Raw genomic sequence first — 13962 nt, 5'->3', positions numbered from 1 at the left:
CAATTTTTCTTCTCTCTCTCTCTCTCCCTCTCCCCCTCCCCCCCTTCTCTCGGCCTTGGGAATCCCTGGCCTCGTAGAGAAGGAGTAGAAAGACTCCCAAACTTCATGGCGTTATCTATTGGTCTTTCTTTAATAGGATTGTTTTTTGGGGGGGAGGGGGGCTTCCCTGCCTCTACAGTTGCGATCCTGGTTATCCCACCGCCTCTCTGCACAGGTAAAACTCCAGCAATCGCCTCCCGCAAAGCCTGAAACACGTGCAAACGCCCGGATCTGGAGAATCCTGGAGAGGGGCTCTGGACCCCGGGTTAGAAATAAATTCTCTTCCTAGGTGGAGCTTCCTTTCTTCTTGGTGCCTTAATAATAGGGTCGCCGCCTCGCTGCCCAGAGTACACACACCTCCGCCACTCCCCGTCCTTTTCATACCAGGACTCCGGACGGCCAAGGAAGAGCGCTGGGACTGGCAGCCTCTTGGCTTCGCTCGCCAGCATCCCTTCCGCTCAGATTCCGCCCAAAAGCGTCTTTTTCTTTTCCAAGCCCTCCGGTCACCTTTCCCTCCGGCCGGGGTTCGCGCTGTCCCGGGGAGCCCCGAGTTTATTCTAAAAACCCTGTGAGAGAGAGGGAGGGAGAGGGGGAGAGAGAGGGAGGGAGGGAGGGAGGGAGGTTCTAAAAACCCTGTTAGAGAAAGAGAGAGAGAGAGAAATCCTGTTAGAGAGAGAGAGAGAGAGAGAGAGAGAGAGAGATAGAGATGGAGGGAGGGAGGGAGGGGGAGGGGGAGAGAGAGAGGGAGGGAGGTTCTAAAAACCCTGTGTGTGTGTGTGTGTGTGTGTGTGTGTGTGTGTGAGAGAGAGAGAGAGAGAGAGAGAGAAACCCTGTTAGAAAGAGAGGGAGGGAGGGAGGGGAGAGAGAGAGAGAGAGAGAAACCCTGTTAGAAAGAGAGGGAGGGAGGGAGGGGAGAGAGAGAGAGAGAGAAACCCTGTTAGAAAGAGAGGGAGGGAGGGAGGGGAGAGAGAGAGAGAGAGAGAAACCCTGTTAGAAAGAGAGGGAGGGAGGGAGGGGAGAGAGAGAGAGAGAGAGAAACCCTGTTAGAAAGAGAGGGAGGGAGGGAGGGGGGAGAGAGAGAGAGAGAGAGAGAGAGAGAGAGAGAGAGAGAGAGAGAGAGAGAGAGAGAGAGAGAGAGAGAGAGACGCGATTCCCCAGCCAGTTTGCCTTTCCAGCCCGGCTCCAGATCTGCCCCGCCTCCGTTTCTGCTCGGGGCTAATGACCCGCGTCTCCCCTGTTATCGTTTTGCATCATTAAGTCCTTGTTGATCTAGTGGCTGCTCTGCTTGCTCTTCTCGGGCTCCACTGCGGAAGGACGACCCGCTGCGGGGAAAGAGGCGGATTTGGGGTCTTTAATCTGGCGCCTTCTTTAGGGCTTTCTTGCCTGGAAGAAACACCGGGGCCATCAATAGGCCGCCGGAATGTAGCCTCCGAGCATCCAAGCGAAGCACAACGGACACACACAAAAACGAAGAAGTGAGTGTAAACTCAGTTGTAGGGTTGTACTTCGAAGCAAGCCACAGAAATTAAAACCAACCCTTTAACCCAGTGATGAAATCCAATTTCTTTTACTACCGGTTCTGTGGGCGTGGCTTGGTGGGCGTGGCAGGGGAAGGATACTGCAAAATCCCCATTCCCACACCACTCCAGGGGAAGGATACTGCAAAATCTCCATTCCCACCCCACTGGGGCCAGCCAGAGGTGGTATTTGCCGGTTCTCCGAAGTACTCAAAATTTCCGCTACCGGTTCTCCAGAACCGGTCAGAACCTGCTGGATTTCACCCCTGCTTTAATCCCCTTAAAAAACACCACCACCATATCGAAAACTTGTCTCTTCTCTCCCCCCCCCCACCCCCATAAAGGAACCACGTCCCGGCTTTGGCTTTTTCCACAAGTGACTCGTCAATCCGTTTTCACACCTTGTCTCCACGCGAAGAGCTGGATGGACCCTTCGCAAAGCAGCACCACTTGGTTCTCCCCCAGGGATGGACGTAGCTGGCCAGAGGGGCCGGAAGGAGGATTAGATGAGATCGCCTTCTTCGCTGAGAGTCGGAGTGAAGTTTTTTTGTGTTTGGGGGTGGGGGAAGGAGGAAGGGAGGAGGAAGGGAGGGAGGGGGGTAATTACAGCCGTGTTGAATTTCTCCCAAAGGCAGCGGGGCGAATATTCTCGCCTCTCGGGAGGCGGAAGAAATGGTGAGGAACGGATGAAGAAATTAAGGAGGACTTCTCAGAATCTCAAACTTCTTTGCCAGGGTTCTACAGCATGATAAAACCCGTTCCTTCATGTGGATGTTATCTCTTCACTTTTCCCGTTTCAAATGTATATTAATTTCTTCCATTTGAAAATATTAAATGTTTTCATAGTTTGCCTTTGGAATTTGTGGAAAATATGAAATGCTTAACTTTGGTTGGATCAAGCCCATCAAAAACAATTTCGTGATAAAACATTTCCACCGTTATAAACATTAATGATGAATGAACCATTTAGATCTAATGTTCCATTCTTTTTTTAAAAAAAGAAGAAAAAAAAAGTCAATCCAGGCAACTACAGACCAATCAGCTTGAGAGCAGCACTTTGGGGGAATCCTACAAAACATCATCATAGAATAGGTTTGCAAGTATTTAAAAAGTAATAAGGTATTAGAGAAACAAGCATGGGTTTGTAAAAACTGATCATGCCAAACAAATCTTATTATTTTTTCCTCTCTCCCTTCCTTCTGATAAAATGACTAGATTAGTAGAACAAATAATGCTGATGGGATAGTGCACTTTATAAGTAAAATGCTATCACTATACCTTTTGATAAAGTCAAACAATATGAAATAATTGGTCACAATACCGAATATTTAAATTCACAACAAACTGTAGCTGCCACATGATTCTTGTCTTCTATGATTACATGGAGACAAGAAGCCAGTAGAGTACTTCAGGGTTCTATCCTGGGCCCAGTGCTCCTCAACATTTTCATAAAAGATGGAGTTGAAGGAATGCTAATCAAACCTGAAGATGATTCAAAGCTATGGTGGATTACTGACTCATCAAAAGACAAGCTCAAGATTCAAAAGGACCTTGATAGATTTCAACATTGGGCCCTATCCAACAAAACAGATGCACAAAACAAACAGATGTATAAGGTAAGTGGCATCTGTCTTGTCAGTAGGACTTGTGCAAAGGATCTGGTGTCCTAGTAGACCAAGCATGAGCCAGCAGCTGCCCTAAGAGTTGATGCAATCATGGGCTGCATCAATAGAGGTCTAATCCTGGATTCATGGGATGTGGGTTCTACTTTATGCTGCCTTAGTCAGACCACACCTGGAATAAACCCAACTCCCTTTTAGCAGTGATGATGCTACCTAATTGGCTTATGATATATTTGCAAGAAAACAACCAAGCCCAGACACTACCAAAGACCCCACAGTTCAGCCCTGAACCACAATATTCTCTTCTATTGATAGATCTGGAATAATTGTCTAGTTGTGGTTGCCACAATAATAGCAGCCTTCAAATATATGAAGGGTTGTCACAGGGAGGAGCATATGGACCTAGCCTTCATAACTCCTGAGGATAGGACAAGACCTAACAGATGAAAGCTTTAGAGGGGGAGACCTGTTCCCTGAGAATTATTAAGCTGTGGAACAGCCTAAATCCAGAACTGTAAATGGTCCAGCCCCTGTTCAAGCAAAAGTTGAACAGCATTTGTCTAGGATGGTATGAGGATTTACCATGGGAGATTGGCACCCTTTCAGCTATGATTCTATACTGTCATGTCAATCGCATAGAATGTGTCTGCATCCTTGTTTCCACAGGAAAACAGCCAGAGCTGGCAAAGGTATGCAAGAACTGTTAGCAGAGAAACGAGACAGTAAATGACATCTCAACCCTAGGAAATGAGGGAGCATGGGAAAGAGACTGAAAATAACCCTGAGCAGATTCTTTATGGTATAAAAGGAGATACAGGAAGGTTCTGGTGAGGCTTTGAAAATTCTGTTATTAGATTCTCCAACAATTGATTCATGGTAGGATAGTCTTTGCAGTGTCTAATTCCTAATCAAGCCTACCTTGAGGAGATGACCCTGATTTACACTGGAAATTGCTTTGGGTGCAAATGTATTTATCTACTGTCAAATAGTAGATGGCATCCGAGACCATTTCATTTCCATTCAAAGTGAAATCAAAGTTTAGTCTGAGGGATGGCAATGGAGTTAACTGGCTGTGTTCATAGAATACATTTAATCCAGGTCATTTAAAAACCTAGCAGTTGAATTAACAATCAAAGGCTGGTTAATATCAATATTGGCTAGTGAGTTTCATGTGTGTGAGAGAGTTGGTGTCTTATGTGTTAACTCAGAAACCAAATTCTACATATTATGTGAATGAAAGAGGCGTACTTAGTGGGGAAGAGGTTTTTTAAACTCAAAGATGGTGTTGCCTCCTGACTAGACGTAGGGTGTAATGCACTGTGAGAATCTGAAGAAATGGAAAGAAGAGCCTCAACCAATAAGAGAAATCTAAGTCAGAAGCAATAATGTAATTTGAGAAAACATCTCAGATTTGACCTTTTCTAGGTATCTGCCATCTTACACTGGCTTGTGTGTTTTGCTACTATGGTGACAATCTGCCATGAACTCTGGGGAGGGGGGAGGAGAGATGCTTCTGGGGAAAGCGAAAGTACCTCTGTGTCTTTCCAAGGCATCGCTTCAAGGTCACCTGGGAGAAGAAGACATCTGCATACCAATTATTCACCATTCTGAAGTATTCACCGTTCTGAAAACATCTTGCTTGAACCTGATTGGTCATGGGGGGGGGGTAAGTGATGAGAGACAGTTAGGGGAGGGAAAAGGTGAAGTTAGGGATTTTGGCATGTGATTCTCAGTTCTGGCTATGCATTGCACTTGACCTTCTCAAAAAATGGAGCCAAGGATCATTTCTTTTTAGAGATGTAAGTGCTGGCAGGTCTGACACGTATCTTTAGGATAAAAGTAGGGAGGGGTCTTGAACAGTGGTGAAATGCTATCGATTCGCACCGGTTCGGGCGAACCAGTAGTGATAAAAACTACTGGTTCAAGTGAACTGGGAGTAAAAAAAAGGTTCTGGTTCCTCCAAACCGGTATTTCTGAGGATCAGCTCTGCCGTGCGATTTAAAATCGCTAGAAAGCAGGAAATCCTGCTTTCTAGTGAATCTAAATCGTGCGGCACAGCTGATCCCTCCCCACTCACTGCTCTACTTACCTTCCCAAGGCTCCTTTTGGCACGCAGCACGTACCACCGGTCTTGCACCTTAGACTGGCAAGATTCTGTTCCTGTAACTCTATAATAAAATTAGCATTCATAACTTGGGTTTCCTTGTCTGGTCTACCTCAGAGGTTTGCCATGGGCTGGGAGTAACAGATTGCCAGGTGTATGGCCCATATGTTGTTTTTTTTTTGAGAAAATGTCTTTACTTCCATTAAACATGAAAAACTACAATGTAGTTTGCTTACTTAGAGCTAACTTATTCTTGTTGCTGCACACACCCAGCTATGGGTCATTTAACAAAGCATGTAGTGTGAACATAACATCTATTAATACGTAATTATTCCAGGTGTGATCTGACTAATGCAGCAGAAAATAGAATGTGAGATAGTACATTCTGAAATGGCAGCTTGGCATATGGTCTGGCACTGGGCATCTACCTCTTAAAATAAGTGGTTTGATGAATGCTTTTCTTTACAGAACATCCTGTATCTTCATACCCGCAGATGAGGTCCCATTAAATCAAGATTTCATTTTCACATTTAAGATATAATAATGACCACATCGGGGATGGTGCATTGGATTCTTAGAAAAGGCATGTTGTCATTTAAAGCTGGCCCAAGACAATTCCTTACTTGGATGGGACAGCAAATGCCACTCCCACTGATTAGAAGAGTCACCTGACCTGTCCAGAAATTGGTATTTCAAAATAGTTAAATTGTTTTGGTACAGAAGGCAGGAAAATCCACTGGCATCTCTCCCTCCTCTTTGGTATTAAAACTACAACTAGTCCCTGTTTTTTTGCCCTGAAGACTTGGTTGCAATAAGTCTTGTATACTTACTTGTGTGTAAATGATAAATAATTTTGTTGCTTTACGTTGTTGTGCTGCTGGAGGATGACGAAAGATGTAATCCAAGACACATAGAGGTCACCAGCCCAGACATAGTTGGATCTATGTTGGTAATATTTATATATATACTTAGGAGTTCAGTGGGACTTTTCTCTAAATATCACAAGCCTGTAGATCTTATCCTACAGTTTTCCCCAGTTACTTAAGAAAAGAGAATTGAATCGCCTCAATTAAACTGTTTGGCAGCAGATTTGAAACAGGCAACCAAAATACATCAGTAAAGAGAAAGATTCCCTCGATTTGACTGTGTGATCATCTCTATGTATTTTTCTTGGCAACAATATGGAAATGGTTGGCTAATGCCTTCTTCCGGGAAGTGCTTTGGAAATAATTGGAAAGTGTAAATATAGCGCCTGTCTGCAACTCTTTAAACCAGCTAGAGCTTATCCTGGGATCACGAGGCTGTTCTTTTCAGCTGTCACATGATCCCAGAAAATGTGGGACTGTGTTTAACAGTTGTGAACAAGACAAGTCCTATGTTTGCAGACCTGTGTATTTCAATGTGTTTATTTGGAAAAGAAAACAAAACACTACACAGGCCTACTCCCCAAGGTAGATGCATTTTATAAATAACAAAGGCTCCAACGTCTATCACAAGTTTTTTTATGAATTATAAAAGACATCAGTTCAGATGGATGGAATCTTCACTGCAGTATCCTTTTGAATTCAGGGAATGAAAATATTCCTTGCTCGAGGGCCTCCTGGCAACTAAAGGATGGAGGATTAACAGATTAACAGAGATGGAAGGGCGTTCAAGGGACCTTGCAGGTCATCTAGTCCAGGGGTCTCCAACCATGGCAACTTTAAGACTTGTAGACTTCAACTTCCAGAATTCAACTCTGGGAGTTGAAGTCCACAAGTCTTAAAGTTGCCATGGTTGGAGACCCCTGATCTAGTTCAACCCCCTGCCCAAGCAGGAGACCCTAGAACAGTGATGGCTAACCTTTTTGCCATCGCGTGCCAAAAGCGGGGGGAGTGCGGTGGGGTCACACGCACGCATGCCCACATCCATAATTCTATGAGCCCCCCCCCGTGCTCCCCCCCACTTTTGGCACGTGATGGCACAGTGGGCACGGTAGGCCCATTTTTTGCTCTCCCCAGGCTCCAGAGCCTTTCTAGAAGCCTGGGGAGGGCAAAAACGGCCTTCCCCCCCCCCCGAGGCCCTCCGGAGGCCAGAAACAGTGTGTTTCCTGACTTCTGGTGGCCCCGGAAGGCCCGAAAATCAGCTGCCTGGCGCACGCATGCGTGCCGGAGCTGAGCTCGCATGCCCACCAATATGATTCCGTGTGCCACCTGTGGCACCCATGCCATAGATTCGCCATCACGGCCCTAGAACTTATACAAATTATCACACATGTGTTCTCCAAATAACTCCAGGGAGGGAGGCTTTTTTCATTAAGTCCTTGAAGGTAGGACCCTCCCTTAATCGTGATTGCTGGTGAAAAAGCCCAATGGGAAATTGTTCCTTTATGTATCTTCTTTTCGGTTATAATCAAAGTGTGGGAAGTGAGGGAGGATGCAGATCAGTGAAGAGAGAATTACACAGTGAAAGCCCAGACATTCTCAGGCACCTCAAATTAACCAGTTCTATCCATGTGAATTTCACTGAAATATGCTTCTCTTTGGAAATAATTTGCAAAGCAACATATCTTTTGTCATATTGGATCAGAACCATTATAAAAAATTGCAAGAGCATTTCTCTGCCTGGTTGAAGATGCCACCAACTCCTCTCCCCCACGTCAACATTATTGGCTTCCAAATTTCTACCCAGCAATTTAAATTTGGTTCCAAAATTTCACAACTGCCAACTTGTACATTTTCTAGTACTGATGCAACTCACAAGTGCTGACTGCTCTAGAAGTGTCTAGTAATCCGTCTAATAGACAAAGTTATACCAGAGACTAGAGGTAGGTTATCATGTAGTTTACATGCCCCCAAGAAGCCTAAAGGTCCATTTCAGTTGTCCATGTGGATAAGTCTAATTCTCCATGGAGATGTAAGTATTCAACCCTTCCAAGATATTCTTCTAATGACTGCCTGCTTCCTCAACAATGGACATTCCAATGACAGTGGAGGAATTGTCATCTTAGGAATGGGAAACTATCATATCATCAAGATTGTATCCCTGGGTTGTGGTTTCCAATTCACAAGGCTATACTGTCCCCCTACAGGAGTTTACAAAAGCAATTGAGGCCTTAAAGCCCTCAATATTTTGTGGGATTAAACAAAATGGCCTTGGGAACTCCAGTGGTGCCATGATGATGTTATTGCTTATCCTGTAGTGACTCTTAGGAGACCAGAAATATACTACTATCATCTACTACTGGAATCCAAGGATACAAACTACTGTTATTTTTTGGAGTGTAAGGCGCACCAGACTCTAAGACGCACCAACCTTTTTTGGTGAGGAAAACAAGAAAAAGAAATCTGCCTGTCTCCCAGCAATTTTGCCTCTTACAGCAAACAGCAAATAGCCTGCTTTACTTTCATTTTCGTTTTCAGCATAGCTTGATTAGCACAAGAAAAAAAAAATCTGCTTCCAGCAATAACCTCCTTGCAGCAAGCAGCAGAGGCCCGCGCAGCAATAGGCAATGGCAATCTCTGCAGCCTGAAACAGCTGAAAGTCAGGAGGCTGATCCAATGGACAATAAACTTGTGTAATTAGGCTGTGTTGAAGCTGAAACGGGCTGTTTCTTCTTGCTGCTTGCTGCAAGGAGGTAAATTGCAGGGAGGCAGAGGCCAAAGGGTGGGGGCCAGCGGGGCTACATTTGGTGTATAAGACGCACCCAAATTTTAGGGGGGGGAAAGGTGCGTCTTATACTCCGAAAAATATGGTACTTTTTAGAGAGCAGGTAAGTGTGACAGTTCACATTCCTGTTGGCTTTCTACTTTTAACCCTTTTTAAATAAGGATTTTTACAGTTGTTTATCTCAATAGCTTAGTTAATAGCTTAGCCGAGTTAATTGCTCTGTGACTCAACCATCTGCCTTTCATTTATTTTTTACTTGTTTGTTTCCTGCCTTTATTTTTACAATTAATTCAAGAAGATGAACATATACTGTACAACACATCTTCTTCCTATTTTTCCCCACAGCAACAACCTTGAGAGGTAAGTTAGGCTGAGAGAGAGAGTGACTGGCCCAAGGTCAACCAGCTGGCTTTCAAGGCTAAGGCAGGACTAGAATTCACTCTCTCTGGCTTTCTAGCCTGGTGTTTTAACTACTAGACCAAATTGGTCCTAATTTACATCCTTGTGTGCTTGAATATTTCTGTCATTGAAAGCCTCCTTGCAACCCGTAAGCTGTTCTGTGCCTGATACTTTTCCTTTCCTACTTTCCTATCTTTGGTTAACTTTCTTCACTCTTGCTGCCATTAATTTGATTAGCTATCCCTGTGTCCTGCTCACACACACCTGCAACTGTGGTTTATTAATATTCCCTCACAACTCCCTTCACCAAAACCCCAAACTGTCCCAATTAAGTCCAGCCACAAGCAGACCAATGCTGGCCCACAGAGCAATGGCCAATGAGTCCATAAGGCACCTGAAAGTTTCCCAATCAAAATAAACCCAGTTTCGTTTAGTTAGGTCAGAAAATCTAGGCGACTGGGGGCTCCTGAGAAGGAGGACTTTTTAAAAAAAACAAAAGCAGGAAATGGGGAGGACTAAGAAGGGTGCAGTTCAATTGCTCCTGAGAAATTCAAAGTTCTGAATCTTCTCATCTCTGCTGAAGTTCTTGGCATATCTTCTGGGCAAGGGTTCAGTTCCATCTATTCTGGTTTTCAGATTTGGAGTGAGTTAGTGGATCTATGTAACAAAAAGTCATTCAGGTTATTAAGAACAGTCCTGATTAAACCAGCTTTGGGTATACTGAAAAATGGGAAGGGAGGCTCAAACAACTGTAATGTAAGTAGCATGCTGAGCAATTTCTTTATTAAAGCAAAAGCAGTTTCATTTTCTTTTGCCATGACAAGGTCTGAAAACAAGACACCAGTAAGGACATTTTTTAAAACCAAGGATAATTTTGAAATGCCCATCTCATTAAATGGGAATAGCTGTCAGTTGAAGCATGCTTCGGATTCTCCAAGGATGTGAATTTATGACATTTAATGCAGTAGTGGGTTTCACTTTCGGCTGCTACCGGTTCGCTCGTGGGCATGCACAGAGATGTCCGGGCAGGTGGGTGGAGCCTCCTGCTGCCACCACTACCGGTTCGCCCAATCCGGGGTGAACCGGTAGTAACCCACCACTGATTTAATGGCATTATTGAGAACAAACCTCATAGAAATCTTACAAACCAGGCTGCAATCTAATATTCTCTTCCTTTCCCTGATATCAGTTCTCTATGCTCTCTTCTGTGGAGTTCATTCCTATTCCTGTAGTATGGAGTTCATTTCTATGCCAGGAGTAAGATTCAGTGGCCAGAGATTCTGCCCAAAGGAAGGGTCGAGCTGGCTTTACAAAGGGTAGGGAGGGTTGATTCTTCTTTTAGTTGTGTTTGCTTTCAGTCTTCAGACTGCGATTTAAAATGCAAAGCTCTGCCGCTTGGGTTCCTGCAACCCTGCCCAAACAGCTGGTCTCCACAAATCAGCGAGGGGAAGGGGCATTGTCCTATGGCTGTTTGGAAAGTAAACATACCATTGCTCATTTTATTCCAAAAACAAAGGGATCGCCTTACACCCTTCCCTCCACCTCCTGCATTTTGTCTGCCCTTCCTTCTCGGATCCCATTCTTTTATTTCCACCCTCCAGGCGAAAAAAAAAATACTAAATAGCCTACTTCCTACATGGCAGAATTGATTCTGGAAACTGTGGCTTAAATAATGGTACCGATGAGCAACTTGTTTTCCTGACTCCCCCCCCCTTTCTGGTAGCTCTGCAGAAGGCCTCATCTCACAGCAGTTTAAAGATAAAATCCGAGTTCAGCTCCTTGCAATAGAGAAACAGAGCCTCCGTGTATTTTTCCTGGCAACAGAAGTAGTTCACCACTGCTGTCTTCTGGGAGCCTTTCCCCAGTTCCTTCCCACAGGTTTGGATTTCCTTGTGGTCTCCTCTTCAGACACTAATCAGGATGACCTGTCTTAATTTTTTGAGACCTGCTCACTGCTGCCACCTAACTGAATATAATGTTTTAAGACAGGGTGGCAACCTGCAGGCTAAAAATTGCAGGCAAAATGTCGTCCCTCCTTCCCCCCACCAGCCCTTTGGATAGGCAGCAATCCTACATTGGCCTTCTTGCATGTGAGTCACCTCAAAATTAATGGATCTTTCCTCCAAGCAGACATATGTAGGACTGCACTACTAAAGTTTGAATCTTCTTTGTAAGAATTCCCAGTCAGCGGGGGAATTCAAACATAAAAAAGAAGTTTTCTCAGAGGAGTAATTTACTCTCAGAATTAGGACTTCAGAGGCAGAAAGGAAAAGAAATGCACACTTATAGTTCTTGTTGGTGTTCTTAAAAAAAAAAAAAGATACGGCTGTTCCCGGTGATAACATGGTTGCAGAATTCCAGGAAAAGGAAGCATTTCATTTAAAAAGGTGCCAAGAAGTGCAGTCTTTCCCCTTCAAATCTAAAATATTGCATAGTCTAAGCAGGATCACAATTTTCCTCAACTTGAAGGAAATGGTCTGATATAAGGCTTGGCAAATGCAACTCAAGAATTAGAAATATGTGGAAACCTGTGATCACTTAAGTACATGATCTAGAGATAATGCCTCAAATGGATAACTCTCCTGGTGGAGGTGTTCAAATAAGCTCTGAATAACAAGCTATTTGGGATGGCTTCACAAATTCTAGTGCTAAACTGGGGTCCCTTCTAACTCACACATTTTATGGTCCTAGATTACAAAACAGATTTCAACGATACCTTTCAGATTGAAGAGCGCTCATTTGCATGTTGATGCAGAATACTCAATTGGTGGTTTCTCTGGAAAGAAGGGGATTTAAAAAAAAAACTTGCTATGTTTCAAAAAACACTTTAATGCTCCTTTGAATAGCAAAAGACAAAGATTTTCCCCATTAAAACTACTACTTGGAACAGTTATTTTTCAAATCTTTAATATTAGATTTTTTTTTAACGGGGACAAAAAGTATTTTTTTCAGCAAAAAAATTTGAACTCTATTCAAATAGAAAAGAAAAGAAGGACTGTAATTTATATGTTCTGGAGTTTAGCAAATATATTTGGCATCTGAAATTTAAAAAGACCTTAGGTAGTTAAGGGTGGCATCTTTCTCCTACCAGACATATTGAAGACAAAGTCTACAGCAAGTAGAAAATACTGGGTTTGTTGTTGTTTTTGTTAGTCACCAGGTCGTGTCCGACCCATTGCGACCCCATGGACAATGTTCCTCCAGGCCTTCCTGTCCTCTACCATCCCCCAGAGACCATTTAAACTCACGCCAACTGCTTCAGTGACTCCATCCAGCCACCTCATTCTCTGTCATCCCTTTCTTCTTTTGCCCTCAATCATTCCCAGCACTAGGCTCTTCTCCAGGGAGGCCTTCCTTCTCATTAGGTGGTCAAAGTATTTGAGTTTCATCTTTAGGATCTGGCCTTCTAAAGAGCAGTCAGGGTTGATCCCTTCTAGGACTGATTGGTTTGATCACCTCGCAATCCAAGGGACTCGCAGGAGTCTTCTCCAGCACCATAGTTCAAAGGCCTCAATTCTTTGGCACTCAGTCTTCCTTATGGTCCAACTTTCATAGTCATACATTGAAACTGGGAAAACCATAGCCTTGACTATACACATTTTGTTGGCAGGGAGATGTCTCTGCTTTTTTAATACTAGGTTACCATCCCATAATGGGAAGTGGTTGTATTTCTTTTTGAGGTTCTCTAAAGCAAATTTGAAATGCAAAATATAAACTAGAATATTCCTGACCAAGGGCCATTCAACCTTTCCAAGGTGGGAGCTTCAAGATGACAGAATATTCTCTGATAAGGTGAATGAAATTGGACCAAAAATAAATTAATACTGACCTAGGAGTCAAACGCATATATTAATGCGTATGCATTATTCAAATGTATTTATTAATCCCAGAACTGAGCTCACATTTCCTGACACATGTAAGTTCTCTCCTTAATTCTCCCCAACTTTCATTTCAAGCAGGCTTATCCGGGGACAGAGGATTCTTTGTTTATTGCTATTTTTGCATGTGCAAAAACTGAATTCAAAGTAAACACAAGGTAAATTTCATTAAACCACTCCATCTATAGCATGGATGTGTTTAAAGATATCTAGAATAAAAACATACTTTATATTACAAATTAATTCCTAGACAAGTTTTTTAACCTGTCATTTTTTCAGATGTTGAGATGGGATTGCTAGAATCCCATTACCATGCTGACTGCAGTTACAACACAAATGGTGTGGGTGGGTGTGCCAGATTGGGCAAGGCCATGCTACTGCCAACCATGGAACTATCACTAGATACTGGTCGTGATGGCTAATTATTATCTCCATTATTGGAAATGGTATGCCTCAGTTGCTGGTCTTGTTTGTCCAGGATGAGATTTTTAACATCATCCATGCAATTTTTCATATATGTAGACATATATTTTCAACCTGCTTCAGAGCAGACTTGATTCAAAATTTAGCTCTGCAATCCCAATAGCACCTGAAATTGAAGACGAAGAATTTGAAAAGTATAGAGACATATTTACAACTCAAATTTTTGCAAAGGAGGTCTGGATAGTGGCTCAGTGGCTAAGAGCTTGTTGATCAAAAAGATCGGCAGTTTGCTGGTTTGAATCCCTAGTGTAGGTCTCCTGCGTGACCAGGGG

This window comes from Pantherophis guttatus, chromosome 1 (assembly GCF_059756535.1).
Source record: "Pantherophis guttatus breed Tessera chromosome 1, ASM5975653v1, whole genome shotgun sequence".
Taxonomy (NCBI): Eukaryota; Metazoa; Chordata; class Lepidosauria; order Squamata; family Colubridae; genus Pantherophis; species Pantherophis guttatus.
The sequence above is the reverse complement of the archived record's forward strand: the minus strand, read 5'-3'. Positions refer to the sequence as shown.